The following is a 9,205-nucleotide window of genomic DNA, read 5'->3' on the forward strand; positions in this document are numbered from 1 at the left end:
GCAAAACAATACTGACAAAACTGAGAAATTGGCAGAAAAGGCAAGAACCAGAGGTCAATGATTGAAAGTGATATTGATTGAAGGTGGTGGAATTGCAAAAGAAATAAAGGCAACATGAGAAAAGAAATATACTTACACAGTGGGTGAAATGTGAAGCCTGATGGTGTGATGGATGCAGATTCAAGAATGGCTTTCAGAAGTGTGCCGTAAAATTATCTAAAGGAAAAAGGTATTTCCTGGAAGGCAGGATGGAAATGGTGGAACATGCTGAGTTGTTCTTGCAGGAACATGATGGGCCAAATAGCCTCCTTCTTTACTGTAACCAGTTTATGATTCTAGGTTTGTGTTTTTGTTTTAAAATTTAATTATAACAATATCCAAAAAGTAATATTCACAAGAAAATAAGACTGCATAGCCTTCAGTAAAATTAAATAATGATTTTCATTTCAGACTTGGTGGAAAAATTCATAAGTTGTCAAACCCTCCATGCATCAACATTGATTGATTGATTAACAAGGCATCTTGGTCTTATACCAGACATTCTTCATGTACAGGTCTAGCCTTTAGCCTGCTTGCTGCACTATTACAGTTAATAATGTGTCACTCACATCTTTGAGGACCTCGCCTCTGGAAATCTCCTCAAGGCTCAAGGCTCCTGGCTGAGCTGACATGAAGAGCTGCCAGAATTTAATCAATCCAAGACTTTGAAACAGGCCGACTGTAAAGCAGAAATATTTAGCTTGAGCATGCATCCAGATGTGGATCCTTGCATAAAATAAGTCTGGCTATGCTTTCAAGCTGCTTTCCTACATAGTCACTTCTTGATACACCCTGTAAGTCCTTTACTCCAACTTCAGCAGTTACTCACTAATATTATTCAAAAGGTTGTAACCTACCATATTATATTACAGTTTAATACATAGAAAATTTGCCACACTGTTTAATCTGAAATGCCAGGTAAGGATTTTACTGTAGTTATCGTCAGAGTTCAACCAAGGACAAAGGCTAATAATTGTGTCTTATGCCATCTGGTGGATCAGCCTTTAAATAGAAAAGTCTGTTCTGCCATCTCACACAATAAAGAAGTACACAAATTGTATGTGGCGTACTGCAACAAAAATAGCAAGGTATTTCTCATGCTTGATGAATTTGGCCCATTTTGAGACCAAACATTTTCTGATGACTTGGGCATTTACAGTTCCTATAATGAAGCTTATAACACAACAGAAATTTTCAGCCTTAAAGCCAGATGGTGTGAATGATGTTGAGGAGCTCAAATGCAGGTCTCATTCAGAGAATATGCTTCTTATTATAATTTTCAGTGCTTGACACTGATTTTCTTTCACCATGCAGACTCTCTGGGTTTGTGTGTACACACTTATTATCTGTAACCAAAGAAATGCTAGCTCTTTAATGTAGTTAACCATGGTAATGAAGTAGTAGCAAGTTCCTTCCACTGATATTAATGACTGGGAGGAGCTTGGTACTAATCATTCAATGTGATGACAACCTGTCCATCATGCTGCATTATGCTTTGGGAACAAATATCTTTTTTAATTTTTCATTCACGGGATTAAGTGCCTATCCCTAATTGCCATAATTGATTGTTCATCGCTAATTGCTCAGAGATCAGTTAAGAGTTAACCACATTGCTGTGAGTTTGAGGTCACATGTAGGCCAGACCAGATAATAATGGCAGTTTCCCTCCCTAAGGGACACTGGTAAACCAGATGGATTTTTCCTGATAATCGGCAACAGATTCATGTCAACTTTCGACTCTTAATTCCAGATTTTTAATGAATTCAAATTCCACCTCCCATGGCAGGATTCAAACCTGAGTCCCAAGGACATTACCTGGGTCTCTGCATTAACAGCCCACTAGGTCATCACCATCCCTAATTCGTTTTTGTTCAGCCAGCATGTTGCCTGTCATCTTCATGATGAGCCAGAGCGGTGACAGTAATGAGAAGAAAAGAAAGCAAATCCTGTGCTCTGGTTTCCACTGCCTCATGAGATGCCCTGCCTCACTTACCCAAAGATTGGTGAGACAGGAATTGACCTGTTTAATAGAATGAAGACCCAGAGAATAAACAGATGTCAAGCTTGAACCAAGAAACAGCTAATTACAATGAATGACTTGCTAACTGTATCTTAAAGGATGGTATTTCTCAACATTAATATAGTGGGCACTAAACTTTGTTCAAATTGTGAAATTGTTCATGGAAATAAAAAAAAACAAGAGTGTTTGCCTCTTAGAAGATAATTTAATTTCCTCAGGCTTGCTTTTACTGGAAATGTATCATCGATATCTATCTGAACTATTGTTACAGTACTGGACGCAATGGGTAATGGAGAAGCCAAGACAAATATACAGAATTGTAAGGAGTGTACAGAAATGCTCAGCCCAAACTGATGCAGTAGCCACTTCATAACTGCACCCAAGGCAAAATTAATTTTGCAATCTTAATGATAAATGTATTTATGCTAGAAAAGAATGAACTGCTTTGTCGCTGTTGTGAGAAACCTAAAATCAGTCAAATGGAAAAAAGTAACTAAGTTTCCCTCCTTTGAATGTTATCCAGCAAAGCCTATCATATATCATAAGGAATTTGTGTTCTGTTTATTCTTGTATTTTGTCTATTTCCTTTGCAACATTATTGATGGACATATTTTCACCCATTCAAGTCTGAAGTAGCATTTGCTCCCTGAGCCTGTCTGCCTTTCTCTCTTCCTGTGAGATGTTTCTTAAAAGATACTTCTTTGACCAAGTCCTCCTAAAATTTCCTTCTTAGATTCTGTGTCAATTTTTGTGGTATTCCACTACTTACAAGAGCCTTTGTGACCCTATATCACTGCATTGTTGTTACATTGTTAGCTAAAGACCATTCCTATTCTGACTCTTACTTTACATCATGGAATATTTTTCTTACCTCTTGATACATTCTGTGATGGAAACAAGAATAGTCTGAATGGTAATACCATCGAAAATGATTTTCTTCTTTGTGGATTTTGTTTGTGTGTGACTCTCAGCCAGCTATTACTGTCGTCCTCTTCAACAACAATGGATATGGCATATTGTGAACAACATTTCAAGATGAATTCCAGTTGCAGTTTGGAATTTTCTGATCAACACAGTCAGCCTTGCTACTCGGAAGAGTAGTGTACTGGTATTGTTAGTAGACAAATAATCCAGGCACCTAATAACTCAAGTTCAAATCCTATCTGTGAAGTTTAAATTCAGTTAATTAAGCAAGTCTGAAATTAAAATGCTAGTATCAGTAATGATGACTGTCATAATACAATACAGTTATGAAACTCCATCTGGTTCACGTTTTGGAGGAAAAATTGTTGCCCTTAACAAGTCTGGTATCTAATTAAATCCAGACAATATGGTTGACTCCTAACTGACTTCTGAAAACCGCCCTGGCAAGCCATTCACTTGTGAAGAAGTAACTCCCATCACCTTCCCAAAGCCGATTAAGGATGGCTGATCTCACCAGAAATGTTTATAAGGTATTCTCAACAAGATACCTAGTTTACAACATTTAACTGTACTCCTTCCATTAGTTCATTACATTTCACCAAACTCTCCAGTCTGTTTTGAACTAAATAACTTCTCTCTGAAAGGTTCCTGCAGAAATCACCTACAAACCCAATCTTTTGATTAACCATTCAAGGCTTGAGCACTATTTGACTGCAAACCAATTTTGAATTATTTATGCAGTTCTTCAGTAGTGATCCCAACAACTTTGAGAATTATCATGCATGTACAAGTATGTAAGTGTGATTACAATAAAGACAAGAATGTGTGAAATGGCAAGCTGATTTTGTATAAAAATCATGTGTATTACCTGTGTAATTTGTATCATACAAAACAAAACACACGTTACAATCAACTCAACAGCATTAATCTCTTAACTGGTCTGGAGAAGCTTGGAAGGAGTTGGGTTCATCCCAGTAAGATGTGCTCATTTTAATGTATATCATCATGTTGCATATATGTAAAAATTGATAGCAAGAATTTCTGAGATGCCTAAGAAAAGAAAAAAGTAAAGTGAGTGTTTACCCTCTTCGGTGAGAATGAGGAGTTAATAGTAACAATAAGGAAATGGCAACTTAAATTAACAAATATATTGCTTTTATGTTCACTATAGAGAATAATAGCCATAAATCAGGAGATGGAAGGGGTAAGGGAAATAGTGAAATTACATTCAACAGTGAAGCAATACTAAGCAACTAATGGAACTGCAGGTTACGAGTCTCATGGCCCAGATGGACTTAATCCTAAGATCACAAAAGAAGTCATTAGTTAATAGATGCTGAAATAAAAGTTGCAAAGAAAGGTCAAAAACAATGCTACATTGTTTTTTCAAATTATCCAAACTTCTCTAGATTTATGAAAGGTTCTGTCTGGAAAGTAGCAAATAAAATTCCTCTATTCAAGAAGGCAATGAGGAAACCAAGCCAGTTAGCTTGATGTCCATCATGGGAAACTTGTTAGAATCAATCAATAAAGAGACTATAGCTGCACACCGAGAAAATCTCAAAGTAATCAGGAAGAGTGAGTGTGGTTTTATGATGGGAAAATCACGTTTATCCCAAATTGTTAGACTTATTTGAAGGAGTCACACATAAGCGATAGGGAAATTGGTGGAAAAAGTCTGAAGGAGAGAATTCATCTCCACTTGGAGAGGCAGGATCTGGTCAGGAATAGTCAGTATGGTTTTGTCAGAGAAAGGTCATGCCTGGCAAATTTCATTAAATTTTCGAAGTTAGTGGCCTGATGTGTAGATGAGAATAGTGCAGGTGATGTAGTTTATATGGATTTCAGCAAAGCTTTTGACAAGGTCTTACAGGGGAGACTGATAAAGAAGGTAAAAGCAGATGGGATTAGAGTAACTTGGCAAGATGGTTCCAAAATTGGCTTAGTATCGGAGACAGAACATAGTGTTCATGTGACTGAAGGCTACTGTCCAGTGGCATACCACAGAGATCAATACTGGGTGCCTTAATGTTTGTGATATACATAAACAATATAAATGCGAATGTGATACAATAAAGGTTTATGGATGACATGAAGATTGGCCAGGCGAGGAAGAAGTTTATAAAAAGATATAGTTGGGTTGGTTAGATATGCAGATTAGTGGAAGGTGGACTTTAACTCTAAAAAGTGTGAGGTATACACTTCGAAAGAAGTAACAAGACAAGGATGGACAGACACTAGAATGTTCAGAGGGACAGGGGAGCCTTGGAATGTACGATAACCCTTACAAGGTCCATGGTGAATAATTAATTAAACTCTTTATGGAGCTCATTTTGTTTGAGTTCACTTGGTAAGAGACAAAGGGCTGCCCAGCCGGAAATCATTGCCTGAGCATTTTAGAAAACAGACCCAGTCCAAGCAGCGAGCTGTGGGGGGAGTTATATCTGACAGCTGTCAGTTACATTTGTGGGAGCATATAGTGGGAGTGGGAGCATATGGTGTATATCATTGGTCTCAACGCCTTTGGAGAGAGGTGGACACCACGAGGGATACATTGCTTTATTTCCCCCTCCAACTCCATTTTGATTTAGACCTTCCCACTCTCCCTAACCCCCTCATATTTTTGATAGTATGCATTACCCATAATGGGCTTTCCAATTGGCTGCATGGGTGATTACTGGTGATGGTTCATAGCAAAAAACAAAATTGGTTCACAGTGATTTGGTCATTTAGTTGTGTGTGATAACACTTCTGGTTTGAAAAGAAAACAAAAAAAAAAGCAGATACAGGGTTCTTGTGGTGCAATGGTAGTGTGTCTACTTCCAGTGTGGGTTCAAATCCTGCATATTCAAAATGTATGTGGTAGCAATTCTGAACAGATATTGATTGCAAAACAACTTTTAAAAAAAAGCAGACCCACTATTTCAGTGAATATATACCCCGGGAGTCTAACTGCACATTTTCCCACTTATTCTCGGGTTCTTGTGGCACGGTGGTAGTGTTTCTAACTCTGATCCAGGAGACCTTGGTTCAAATCCTACCTAAAACAGCTGTATGTAATAACATCTCTAAATTGGTTGACCAGAATGTTGTCTATAAAGCAAACCCAGGGATGGGTGGTGTTCCTTTCCAATTGGGCTTCCTGTGTTATTACATTGGTGACAAGAATAAAGAAAAGTTTTGGATAGCCTTGCCTTTCAATGAACCCAGTAAGATCATGATGGCAAAATATTAGATATGCTGCTGTTTGGGAAACTGGAAACTGGAACCTTATAATGTGGATATGGAGGATTGACCCCCCATACAATGAAGAAATGAATAATAAACATCCAAACCAAATCTACCCTAAGAAAGCCATGGAATTTATCTTTTCCCACACAAACATGAAGCAGGGGGCTCAGGCACTCCAGGGGTCCATAGACAGTATTGTCCTCAGCCTTAGGTGACGCCCATTCTGCAGAGTGAAGTCCCCAGTAGATAATACTCACAGTCCCATCTGTTTCCAAGGGTGGATAGTTGGAGTTGGAGGCCGCAAGCTTCTGGAACTGAATGGAAGTTTCTCCATAATACAGTGAGGAGCAAGAATATCCATGCTACACTTGTAGTCATAGGGTTTACCCCAGACAAGGTTAACAAAACAGTCAAATTATACACCACTCAGACCAGGGCAAAGTTACCTCGAGACAGGGCTTTGCAAATATATCAGGCAGAGGATGAAGAATTGATAAGCTAAATTGCATCACTGATCTGAAAGTGGGCCCAATTAAGATGAAACTCCAAGTAAATGGTCACTCATTAGACATGGAGGACATTTATGTACCGCTGTCTCTATTGTTGGGGAGAAAACATTTTGGAAACTCTACTGGGGCAACTTGCCTTTAAGCCTGCGAGACATCAAAACTAGATTGGACACATGCCCATGGGAGACTGATTAGCAAGGTTAGATCTCATGGAATACGGACAGAACTAGCCATTTGGATACAGAACTGGCTCAAAGGTGGTGGTGGAGGGTTGTTTTTCAGACTGGAGACCTGTGACCAGTGGAGTGCTACAAGGATCGGTGCTGGGTCCTCTACTTTTTGTCATTTACATAAATTATTTGGATGCGAGCATAAGAGGTACAATTAGTAAGTTTGCAGATGACACCAAAATTGGAGGTGTAGTGGACTGTGAAGAGGGTTACCTCAGATTACAACAGGACCTTGACCAGATGGGCCAATGGGCTGAGAAGTGGCAGATGGAGTTTAACACAGATAAATGCGAGGTGCTGCATTTTGGGACAGCAAATCTTAGCCGGACTTATACACTTAATGGTAAGGCCCTGAGAGTGTTGCTGAACAAAGAGACCTTGGAATGCAGGTTCATAGATCCTTGAAAGTGGTAAATAGGATAGTGAAGAAGGCGTTTGGTATGCTTTCCTTTATTGGTCAGGAGTTGGGAGGCCATGTTGCAGCTGTACAGGACATTAGTTAAGCCACTGTTGGAATATTGTGTGCACTTCTGGTCTCCTTTCTATTGGAAAGATGTTGTGAAACTGGGAAGGGTTCAGAAAAGATTTACAAGGACGTTGCCAGGGTTGGAGGATTTGAGCTATAGGGAGAAACTGAACAGGCTGGGGCTGTTTTCCCTGGAGAGTTGGAGGCTGAGGGGTGACCTTATAGAGGTTTACAAAATGATGAGGGGCATGGATAGGGTAAATAGGCAAAGTCTTTTCCCTGGGATCGGGGACTCCAGAACTAAAGGACATAGGTTTAGGGTGAGGGGAAAGATATAAAAGTGACCTAAGGGGCAACTTTTTCACACAGAAGGTGGTACATGTATGGAATGAGCTGCCAGAGGAAGTGGTGGAGGCTGGTATAATTGCAACATTTATGAGGCATTTGGATGGGTATATGAATAGGAAGTGTTTGAATGGGCATGGACCGGATGCTGGCAGGTGGGACGAGATTGGGTTGGGATATCTGGTCAGCATGGACGGGTTGGACCGAAGGGTCTGCTTCCATGCTGTTCATCTCTATGACTCTAAATGGCCAATTCTGTTGATTAATACATCTCTAGTCTGCCAATGCTCAAACTCTGCTTCAACACATACAGTTTTGAGTGGGGAAAGGTACACAGCACAAATACTCTTAGGCATTTGGTGCAAATTGTCAACCTCCCTTAATGAAAACAGATTTGGAAAATACAGGAGAAAAAGGTAGAACCTGAAACGATCACACTGGTGTAGTAAAAGTGGCCTTAGAGGTATGGAGTCAAATAACATTGCTGGGGTCTTGTTACACCTGCCCGAAAATTGCCTATTGCTCCAATCAGGCACCTAATTAGATGCAGCAGTGCCATCTTGCAAGAAGTCAGTGATCAGATGTAAAATGGAAGAAAAAATTCAGGGAAAATTTGGTTTTGTTCAAAATACTCTTTCGTTAATCATGCATAAAATTCACTAATGGTTTGGTTATTCTACAGACAATAGTAGTTCAGGTGTTAATTAGGTTACTGAGTGTGAAATAGAATGTTTATAAATGCCTCTGAAATGTGAAGCAAAGAGGTTCTTCTGCAGCTGTACAGGGCCCTGGTGAGACCACACCTGGAGTATTGTGTGCAGTTCTGCTCTCCAAATTTGAGGAAAGACATTCTGGTTATTGAGGGAGTGCAGTGTAGGTTCACGAAGTCAATTCCTGGAATGGCGGGACTACCTTACGCTGAAAAACTGAAGCGTCTGGGCTTGTATATACTTGAGTTTAGAAGACTGAGAGGGGATCTGATTGAGACATATAAGATTATGAAAAGATTGGACACTCTGGAGGCAGGAAACATGTTTCCACTGATGGTGAGTGCCGAACCAGAGGACACAGCTTAAAAATATGGGGTAGACCATTTAGGAGAGAGATGAGGAGAAACTTCTTCACCCAGAGAGTGGCGGCTGTGTGGAATGCTCTGCCCCAGAGGGCAGTGGAGGCTCAGTCTCTGGATTCATTGAAGAAAGAGTTGGATAGAGCTCTCAAGGATAGCCGAATCAAGGATTATGGAGATAAGGCAGGAACAGGATACTGATTACGGATGATCAGCCATGATCATATTGAATGGTGGTGCAGGCTCGAAGGGCAGAATGACCTACTCCTGCACCTATTGTCTATTGTCTATATTGTCTATTGATATATCCATCCATCCAGCCTCCAAAAAATGGTTAAATCACAGGTATACATTGTAACAATAGGTAGAGTC

The sequence above is a fragment of the Hemiscyllium ocellatum genome, chromosome 13 (assembly GCF_020745735.1).
Source record: "Hemiscyllium ocellatum isolate sHemOce1 chromosome 13, sHemOce1.pat.X.cur, whole genome shotgun sequence".
NCBI lineage: Eukaryota > Metazoa > Chordata > Chondrichthyes > Orectolobiformes > Hemiscylliidae > Hemiscyllium > Hemiscyllium ocellatum.